The following is an 11,527-nucleotide window of genomic DNA, read 5'->3' on the forward strand; positions in this document are numbered from 1 at the left end:
CTTTTCTTAAATATAATAAGTTCAGCATTATGCTGTGCTTTATTAAAAAATGTCTTAGCCCCTCCTTTGGAAACTTCCAGGGACTTGAGTGAAGCTTTTTCTCAGACTTTTCTAACTGTAAATTTGAATTAGGTGCATCTACGGCTGTCTTCACACACAAATCACGTAGATTAACTGTGAGAAATGTCATAAATTTACAGTTGGTTCTTAGAGTAAAAAGTCATGAGTTATCCCTTTATTCACTGTAAATCACAAAATCAGAAGTTACCCAGCAGAGAGAATCTCTGATGTCTGTAACTTTTTTTTTTATGAGGTTGGAAGATTCTTCACACCTGTGATTGTAGTTGGCGGTTTTGATGAAAATGTATCGCTAAAGTGATTTGTGCCTCCAGGCAGGAAGCTTGTCAGAACCTTATTTTTGTCCAGTTGAAACATAACCTACATGAAGTCATTGACCAGGTATCATATATTTGAGATAGGATATAAATTTATTTGACGTGCTTGGTGTCAACTATAAATTTATATGGAGATAATTCTCACATATAATTGTCTTTTGGTACATTTATCTTCATGGAATTGAATTAAAGGTCATTTAAAATTTTTTGAATGTGTGAAGAAATTGCTTGAGTCTCCTTTACCCCTAACTGTCCTAAGGCTAGCCACTCTACTTTGCAATGGTATGAATGATATGGATAAATGATACATGGCTGGTAAGTTGCTTTCCAGTAAATCCAAGAGACTGCTGTCATTATCTAGATTCCTGGACACTTTGATTTAAAGGGTAAAACCTGAGGGATGTAGACATTTCTCAAGCGAGAATGGAAAGCAAAGTTAGAGCAAGCAGCTGCCAACTCCCTGGCTCTTCATCACTGACCCCCACTTTGGGGGTCCTTTCTTCCCTGTCTCCTACTTGCAGTTCTCTTGTGTATCCATGAACTCTGCAAACTGTGTACAGAGGAGAGCCAGAACTCAGCAAAGAAGGAACTGCTGTCACTTACAAGGTCCCCTCTCAAAAGATGCAGAGATCCCTTAGTCCTTTTTCCATTTGGAAATATGACACAGTTGCAGGATGGGAGTTAGGTCTCATTGTCCTCAGTATTTATGCAGTGCTCAGAGGAGACAGCTAATGTAATCCCATGGTAAAAATGAGAAATGTGTTTGAAAGCAGTGATAAAGCTACTCTATGGTTTCAGCTTTAACAAGTGTTCTTCTCAGAGACTTGTTTTTATGTCTAAAACTGCAGGCTATGCAGTAGACCTTGTAAAAGGCTTTCACTAAGCACCTGGTCCTTCAGGAGGCCTGAGCGATTTATGTCATTGGTAGGAAGAATGTGAATAAAAGTTGGCTCCCAATAGTTTGTAAAATGACTTGATGTATTACTTAGCCTCTTCCTGCTCAGATTCACTTTAAAATACATCATGTGTTCATGTAAGTCTGATTTTTCTGTGAGTGGAAACCATAGATAATCATCATTACTAGGAATGATGTTCAAGAAGAAAATAACTAATAGCCATAAAACACTTATTTAATCAGCTCATAGTAGTGCTATTATTATTACTTCTAATATATGTTTGCTATAGAAAAACTAATTGGTTTACAACTACATATGATTATAAAGTACATGAATAGTTGATCAAAATGGTCGATGCTGTTGGTGGTTAATTTTATCTTCTCAAAAGCATTTCACCATTCATTCATTTCCTACCTCATTCCACAAAAGATTTGTCAGATAATTTTGAAGTCTCATTAATTCTTAAGATTGATCTTATACTATAATCCTAAATAGGAAGAAAATGAGGCATTAATCATGTTTTTTTTTCAGTCCAATATGGTAATTTTAGCATATGACACTCAACTTTAGAAAGACAGGCCATGTGTCTGGGTCTGAGAAACTCTCACAATGTCCCATGGACATTCAAAAGTGTTTATGAATGGCTATCTAACACCATCATTGGAATTGGAATTTTACACTACCTATCAATAGTGTGTCGGCTTGAATGAGGTGTCCCCCTTAGGCTCAGATATTTGAACACTTGGTCTCTAGCTGGTGGTGTTAGTTGGATAGGTTCTGGAGGTGTGGCTTTGCTGGAGTAAGTATGTCACTGTAGAGTTGGACTGGAGGTTTTAAAAGCATGCTTCATTCCCAGTACACTCTGCTTCCTGTTGTGGTTGAAGCTAGCTGCTCTCAGATTGCTGCCCTAGCTGCCAAGCATGCTTGCTGCTTTATTTCCTAACCATTATGGTGATGGCCTCTTGTCCCTTGGAACCATAAGCCCAAATAAACTGCTCCTTCTATAAGTTGCCTTGGTCATGGTACTTTATCACAGGAATAGAAAAGTAAATTCAGAAGTGATAGTAACACCCAAAACTGTTTTAAGAGTTGATTCTATCACAAAAATTAGTGTGATTAATTTACAAGATTTTATTAATTTCCATATATTATTTCTTCAGAATGGATGTCATAAACTGATAGATTATGAAAGTATAATGAACTTATAAAATTTTAGTGTGTTTTCCGTTGTTAATACCACAGACTAGGTAAGTTATGAGGAAAAGTTATTCATAGCTCAGGGCTCTAGTCCCAGATTGAGGGGTTACCTGTGGGATAATCTTCTTGGTGGCAATCCTGAGATACACAGAGCATGTAGTGTGAGTGTGTGTGTGTGTGTGAGAGAGAGAGAGAGAGAGAGAGAGAGAGAGAGAGTGAGAGAGAGAGAGAGAGCATGCATTTTTCTGGATCTTTTTTTAAATTTTCTTTTATTTCTAGATTGTGTGTGTGTGTGTGTGTGTGTGAGAGAGAGAGAGAGAGAGAGAGAGAGAGAGAGAGAGAGAGAGAGAGCGCACATGCATTTTTCTGGATTCCTTTTATTTAACATTTTACTTTTACTAGATTTTGTGTGTGTGTGTGTGTGTGTGTGTGTGTGTGCAGGCAACAGAAATGTAAATACATGAATCCCAACTCTAATTAATAAATTTTCTAATTGTTTATTGTTAGCAAATTGTTACCATCTTTAATGCTAGAGAGTTAGCTGGTTAGGCATATATCAAAATATGGAGGTGGCGAACACGCAGGGATTTCAGTGTGAAGTTAGGGAGACAGGAGAATTCGTATAGGGTATTTGGGAGATGGAAAAGGAGCTCTATTGCAGTATTTTGGACAAATGTATGTGTGCCTCACTCCTGTACAACTTCTCTGCTCACCTATGCTATGCCATACCTGAGCTAATGTATCGCGGTTTAATAAGGATCAGGATAAACAATTAGGCCGAACAGATGTTTACTCAGGGAGAAATAACTCACAACATAGACAGGTGAACACCAACAGGTTCCTGCTTCCAAGAATTCCTCGGAGGTCCTCCTGTCCCCATGCGGCTGGCTGAGAGCGATCACCCACGCCTTAGTTCCCCAGGTCACTTCTGCCCCTGGCTCCACCCCCCCAATGGGCGTGGTCAGTGCCACAGAAGGAGACAAAGTGAATATCCCACTACACTAATTGTGCAGGCAGGGTGAGAGAAAGGCGCAGGAGAGGGGGAAAGTAGCAAGTGTTATTCTCCATAATGGCGCCCGTGGACTTCTCAGAGGCTCTTAGACAATCTACCTGTGTAGCTATTTCCTCAGAGGACAGTAGTGTCATTCTGGCTGCTGCTAAGCTTCCCATGGTCACATGTGTATAAATCGGCCTTGGCATAAAGGAAGAGCCCTAATTTAAGCAGTGTTCCAGCGTATTCTAGCAACTCGTAGAGGACAAACAACACTGTTTGATTTCTGAAAAATCTTACAATGCCCTTAGTTGTTATCTTAAATTTCTTTTTAACAGATGCAAAAATGTGAAATGCACATGCCTCCAGGGTGCCATGCAATGATCTGATATACGTGAATATTATCTAATGGCTAAAGAAGATTAAACATGACCATCTTGTCAAATAGCCACAATGTTTATGATGAAAATATTCAAAAACTGTTTCTAAACTTTGCTCTTTGAATCAGGGTCTCATCTAAGGCTGTCTGGCCTGGGCCTTGAAGCAGTTTTCCTGCATTTTCCCTCCAAGTGCAGGGGTTGCAGGCAGATGTGAGCAACCGCACTAGGCAGCACCTTTTCCTCTTGCCTTTTAAGTGTGTAGGTCGTGGTGGGGTATCAATAGCTGCAGTACTATGCTACAACACCCACGATTCCTGTTGCTTTCTAGATCATGGTGCCTTGGCCAGCATCTTTCTACCCCTTCCCCATCTGTACCCTTTCCAAGTCACTGATCATTTAAAAACAGAACTGGCCAATCCAGAAAGCTGTTCGAGTTGGAAGGGCTGCAACCCTTCCTTCCTTTCCTCCACTGGTAAGAATTGCTGAGGTGGATCTCGGGTGATGGACCCAGGAATTAAGGCAAAGTGCTCTGCAAGCTCCCTCAACTTCCCCACTTCTATGGTGGCACCTGGAAAGTCTAGACATGTAATTATAAATGCCCACCCCTGCTGTTGGACAGCAAAGCTGACCTTAACTTTCCATCATTGTGCCAATGTTAACTAGCAACTGCTGATGGGAAATAGATTAAGGCATTAAAAAAAAAAAAAATCAGCTAACGCCACTAAAGGATGAGGTGAAAAGAGCAAAATAGAAACATTTGCTTGCTAAACACGTTCAAATTCCCTAAGAGAAGAGATTTGATTTGTTCTTCATTTAAATAAGAAGAGTCCTTGATGCCCAGCCAAAATTCAGTCCACACAGGGAGAGAAACAGTTTGGAATAAGGATGTCATCCATCAAACTTTGGAAAAAGATTCAGTAGGAATAAGAAAAAAATACTTTACACAGTCACCACAGAGCGACAGTGAAGACAAAGGCAGTCCACCCAAGCTGCTTATTTTAATGCTCGTTACAGACTGTGTTCTCATTCAGAGGGGAGGGCAAATCAGCTTTCCATTTTAACTCAGGGTATAGAAACAAAACATGTCTTCATTAGAACATTCGAGAAGCTTAGTGTGCGTTTTTTTAAAAAACATTTCTATTAACAGTTTCCTTTATTCCTTGATATCTGTCTCCAGAGGCTGTGGCAAAACCTAAATATAAAATACCTTCAACTGTGCCAAGTAGGTAAAAACTGCTCGAGGAAGTCAGACTTTTGTTCCCTTCGGAGAAAATCTGACTTGTATTTGTCTTGTGTGATTTATGCAGTGTAAGCTTAAAATGAAATACAGCCATTTCCCTTCCACATATTAAAATATGGTTTCAAATTTGGAAGACACAGTTATCTTTTGTCACCAAGGAAACTGGCATAGTTACAGGGGACCAAAAATTACTATATTGCCCCCATGTGGTCTCTTCTGGTGTTGCATAAATAGTCCCGAGAAGGAAAAGATTAAAAGGAGGAGTGGATCTGTGGTGGTGGGGACTTGGAGGAAGGGTGGAGGGGAAACCGTGGTCAGGATGTTCTGCGTGAGGGAAGAATTAAATAAAAGTCACTAGCGCTCAGGCAGCGAAGTCCGGCCTTTTCCCTTCTTTGTGTCCCATGTTTATTGTTAAGGCGTTACTCGATTTTCTGTAGTTGTAGAGGGCTATGTGGTCAAGCATAGACGCTGGATGATGCTACATTTGTCGGTGCAATTTAAGTTGCCTAGGTCCAGATTATTTGGGATGACTTCAGAATTTGTCAGTCATTAGACAACCTTTTCCACTTGAGAATGTTTTCTAGCACACAAGGCTTTGGTAAACTGCCACAGAGCTGGTCATGGCTCTTAGACTCAGCGTGTGACTGCTGCTTCCATCCCTCCATGCTACTTCTGCTCGTTTCAGTTAGGATCCTAGATGCCCTGTTCACCTGAATGCCTTTGGCTTATTTAAATGAGCTAAAACTGAGGTACACAACAAAAAGTGCTTCTTTTGTATCTCTTAGCAGAGATGGGTTCTCTCTCTGGATTCTGCACACATGGTCAGAGCTGCGTTCTGTACCAGCGGACCCACAAACACACTCCCCTGCTTTGCTACGGATCTCTCTAGAGGCGTAGGCATGTAAGGAGACCATGTTGATTGGTACCACCTTACTCTGCCCTCTGTGTCACACAGATGTTCTTTCTATCCCCCAGCCTGTGCATTCGATTCCTAACGAACTCTGTGAAACACACCCTTGAATTATGGGAAAAGAGACTGCACAGAGAAAGGATTCCTGGTACCCTTGCCACATGTGTCCATTTTCAGCACAGCTCCCCTCTGCTCAGCTTCTGACACTCGGTGTCTCGTCTTCTGTAATCCAGCAAGTCTGTGCATTTGCAGCCTCCCTTATGCAGATCTATTCCAAACGGATGCTTTGACAGACATTTCTAACACAACAGTTCTTACTGGAATCTTTTTTCCAGGTAGATTTGAAGGTGGGGAGGAGTCCTCCAGGTGTTTGCTACCCGGCTCATCACTAGGAAGATTTTGTATTCAAGTCACAGAGCCAATCATTATCTAAACACAGAAGTCACAAAAGAAAAACATTATGCTAAGGAAACACATTTCATCTTACTTTACTGTGAAGGTAAAAAGAAATGTGGCTTAAAATATGAATAGACCAGTGATGACTCCATTCAGACTGAATAATAAACAAATACTTGATTGCATGCAGTCTGGCTCAAAGGAGAGGAAAAAAAAATATCACTAGTATGAGTGCTGTGGGATTGGGTATGCAGGGTGAAAATAATCCTAAAATGCTATCTCTACACTCCAAATGGAGGCAAGGTAGAACACTGCCTTTATGGCATGTGTGGCCGTAGGGTTAGTATTTCAGCCCCACCACCAGTTTAAAGATGGATAAAATAGTAACAGTTTTCATATGGGCACAGTGAGATTAGAGGAAAAGACAAGTCACATAGGTCTCAGGAGGGGAGAGTTCAGCCCCCTCGGCCCTCTGGGAGGCGGCAGGGACAGGGATTGCCACCTCTTGACATCCATCCACACTGTTGCTTCTTGTAGGACAGACTATCCAGGGTGCTGCGGAGAGACAGCGAAACCAACACAGGCCAGTCAGATGGTCAGAGCAAGCGGATGCGGATGCAGGGTGGGCTGAAGGAGGGCACTGACACATTTCAGAGGCCGAAACAAGGACTGGTGTTAGGATGAGGAAGCAGATGAAAAGGACCCCCACAGCCGTTTGAGCTATGATGGCATTTCCTTACTGAGAGACTAAATGGAGAGGACATCAGGTGAAGCGGAGGAGCAAGTATTCTATTATCTCCCTCCGATCCCTCCTTTTCTCTTATGGTCCCTTTCTGAGTTTCATTGCCTATGCTACAGCCCCTCTCCCCCAGAGACATACTGAAATCTGCCATCAGCGTATGGGAAAACCTACAGCTTCTGTCTTTCTGAAATTGGCTTTTTTTCCCTTCATATTTCCAATTCTGTTCATTTCCCTGTCATGTTTTTATTTTCTCTTGTGTACTTGTACCGTGTTTCTTTTCCATCCATCTGTTGGTGGCCATCTAGCTTAGTTATGTCTTAGCTATTGTGAGTAGGACAGTGGGAAACATGAATGTGCCTGTATCTCTGCAGTGGCAAGCAGGAATATTGAGAGAGGAAGGGAACCAAGGGGGGGGGGTGGGCACAGCAAGGGGACAAAGGAGGATAATAGGAGAGAGCAACAAATAAGGACAAAATATTTACAAGATTCCATAATGCAACTCTCTACTTGGTTATGCTAACATACAATTTTGTAAAATAAATATATTTAAAGAAAATTTGTGGATAAGTGTGAAAGACAAAGTGGGGAGGTTTGCAGGTTCCCACTCTTACAGAAGCTGATCTGTCACCAACTGGCTTTCTCTTATGTTCAGGGTTTTCTTCACTGTGGCATGAGCACTGATCTCTGTGGGGGCTGTTTGCTCCTTGTCTAGATAGTGTAGCCTGGACTCATTCACAGATATGGCTATTTTTTTGGGTGTCAGGGTCATGAGGGTGAGTTTGTTTTATGTCAGCCATCAACTATTAGGACATTCACTGTATTTTTATCTGGGAGCTATGCCTGGCTTCTCAAGAGCAGCAATGGAACAGCCCTTCAAAGCCAAGTTGTTCTTAAGATTTTGGTTTTTATAGCAGACTGAATGCTTACCACTCCCCCACACATCCATCCTCAAAGATGCCCCAACACCTACAACCCATAAATTTGGCATCATTTAAACAGAGTATCTTAGATGTACAAAGTTAATGTCTTAGTTATTGTTCTGTTGCCATGAAGGCACACTGTGACCAATGCTGCTTATGAAAGTCTTTGGTTGGAGGCTTGCTCACACTTTCTGAGGGTGAGCCCATGACAGTCATGGTGGTGATCTTGGCGGCAGGTAGGTAGCCATGGTACTGGAGCGGTACCTGAGGTTTACATCTTATGCAGAAGCAGCAGCGGAGAGGCAGGTGTTGGCATGGGATTTTGAAACCTCAACACCAGTGATATACTTCCAAAAGGCCACATTCTCCTAACCCTTCCAAAAACACTTCTGTTGTTTTTAACAAACTCTCAGTCATTTGATTTTACTAACAAAGACCCAAGAGCCAGATGCTGTGGTGAAAAATTGCTAGCCGAGAAAGGCAGAGAAGGCATCCAGCTGACCTTCCTCTTCAGCAGACATCCCCCCAAACCTCCCATGGTTAATTCAACTCACTTATTTCCCAAAGCTGTTCAGGGGATGACTGATTTGTGCTGGCACCATGAAAGGGACTCGTAAGAGAAACACTATCTACAGTGGCAGAGAAATAGGTATTTATAAAATAATTGTAATATAGGACAGAATGCCATAAATGACTCAGAGTTGCTGGCATAGTAACGGATAGTATCTGTTCAGCCTTGAAAGTTAGGTAGACTTCAGAATGGACTATACTTTAGTTTCGTTGGAATGCGATGGGAAGAAAAACCTTATTAAAGGAAGTAGAGCAGCTGGAGTGTATACTTGGGGGTGACTTCTTGTCCCTAGCCCCCTGCCCCCTTGGGGCTTCTCAAGTGCCATGGGGTGAGCAGTGTTCCCCGCCACAGGCTTCTTATCATGATGCACATCTACACAATGGCTCAAAAACAGTGGGCCAATCATTCTTCTTTTAGGGTAATTTTCTCAGGTGTTTTGTTACAGCAACAGAAAACTAAGGAATGACTTGGGGGGGAGTCAGGAAGGAACAAGGAAAAACGAAGTCAGGATTTCTGGACCAGATAAGGTGTTTTAAGGATCAAACCCTTAGAAGCTTGAGCCTTGCCGGATGTAAAAATACAAAACAGTTGCCACTTTGTGTAGTTCTGAATGTGTTCACTTTAGTTATTCAATCAGAAACTTTGAGGCACCTGGGAGGAGTGTGCGTTTCTGCGTATTCTAAGGATGAGGAAATGATTCTGCACAGAGGAGTCTGCAAATAAATGTCAGTTAGGATTAGGACTCCAATCTCCGTGACTAGAATAAATGCCATAATTACCCCTTGGCAACTGGAGGTACTCCGAAATCAATTATAATCCCCTCGGAAAGCATGTCCAGCGCCTGAGGCAAGAGGGCCCGTTCAAGTTGTTCCTCCCACAAGCTGCATGCTTCCCAAGTCAATGTAGGAATGCTGACTGGAAGAACTCCACTAAAGTAAGCGGGGGGGTGTGTGTGTGAGTGGGGGGGTGACAGCTTTCAAACTTTGTGGACAGAACTAAGAAACCTAGAAGGATTCTTCTCCGAGATTTCTTTTCACATGTTTTTTATGTTGTTGTCCAATTACAGTGAAACAAGTACATATACAGGGAGGGGTTGCTATGCATCAGATGCCTTACAATTGCAATTAGCTCAACTCTATGCAAATAGAGGGCCTTGACGGTGTGTCACAGATTGGCAAGGGGTTATCCACTCAGAATTTTATGGATTTTAAAAAAAAATATTCAAAACTTTTAGCTATTACTGTTTCGCTTTCACATTTTTATAAATAAACTTTGTAGTACTGAGGGTGAAAGGCCCTACGCCACTACTGGGGCCTCCCTCTCACTCTGTGAGCTGATGGAAAATGTGGTTCAAGTTCAGTTCCATAGAGATGACTCAGTAGCCACGGAAGAAACTAATACATGTTATCAGAGAGCCAGCAGTCAGTCCTTAGAACACACTAAAGAAAACATCATTTGGGGCTAGATAGCATTGCATTTGACCAGATACTTCACTGTGAACTACTAGATTATGAGCAAGAACTAAATGCTCACTTAAAAAATAGCGTATGTAAAATACTGAACTTTGTTTACGTGAGAGAGCTGTAATTGTCATTAAGAGGTATCTAAGAAAATATGAGGGTTGACCACTTTTAACACTGTAGCACTCAAGACAGGGCTTTCTACTCATTCTCTCCACTGTACCACCAGACTGTTCTATCTTTAATTATCTTAAATTGTAAGGGGCCCCCCCCCCCCCCCCCCCCCCCCCCCCCCCCCCCCCCCCCCCCCCCCCCCCCCCCCCCCCCCCCCCCCCCCCCCCCCCCCCCCCCCCCCCCCCCCCCCCCCCCCTGTGTGTGTGTGTGTGTGTGTGTGTGTGGCATATAGACTTGTTTGTATGTATAAGCATAAATGCCTGTGGGTACCCATGTGTGCACATGTATGTGGAGGCCACAGATCTTCCTGCATTGATTTTCCTCCTTATTTTTTTTTTTGAAAAAAAGCTTTCTCATTTGAATCTGGTGCTAACTAATTCATTTAGGCTGCTTGGCCAGTGAGCTTCAGGATGTCCTGTCTCTGTCCCTCTAGAGATGTGGTCACAGAAATGCATCCCATCTCCAGCTTTTAAATGGGCACTAGTGATCTTGATTTAGACCTAAATACTTATGCAGCAGGTACAGGAATATAGCCCTTACCACTGAACAGCCCCCCTCACTTTGAAGAAGGCCTATTTCTAATGTCTCCTATTTGCAATTTTAATAGTGCTTGTCACAAATAACATCTATTCCATATATTAAGTATCAATGTATGATAATAAGCAATGAAAAGTTTGCAAATGAGATGCTGGGTCTTACTGAGACCTGAAGACGTTTACATTTAATGTCAGTGGAGAGAGCTGTGACCTGCCCGAGCAATGGCATTTATGTAAAAAAAAAAATGAGTAGGTCTATACATAAAGAGTTCAATGGCTAAACTTTTATAACTTTAGCTTTTGCTCTTTACTGTTAAATCTCTGCTCCTTTATATCTGGACAGAGAAAGTTCAAAAGGGGGATAAAGAAATCTGGCAGGTCTCTGAGAAGGCTGAATATAATGCATGCAATCAGAGATTTTTTTTTTTTTTTTTTTTGTCTCTAGTTCTCTCTCATTCTTGTGGGAGAATTCAAGATGTTTAACTGTGAACCTGCTTCAATCACACAGAATCCATATTCTAATTTTTCTAAGCTTAGTGTGGGCGTCAGAGCTTCGGACTATTAGGAAGTATGAATGAATAAAATTATTCATGTCACCCGGAAGCATAGAGCTTATCCTAGTATGCTTTGATTTAATTCCAAAGAATGTGCCCAAAAGTATCCTAATTTAAGTTAACCCTAATTCAATTTTCCACAGTTTCCCTTAAATTAAGCCATTT

This window comes from Phodopus roborovskii, unplaced genomic scaffold (assembly GCF_943737965.1).
Source record: "Phodopus roborovskii unplaced genomic scaffold, PHOROB, whole genome shotgun sequence".
Lineage (NCBI taxonomy): Eukaryota > Metazoa > Chordata > Mammalia > Rodentia > Cricetidae > Phodopus > Phodopus roborovskii.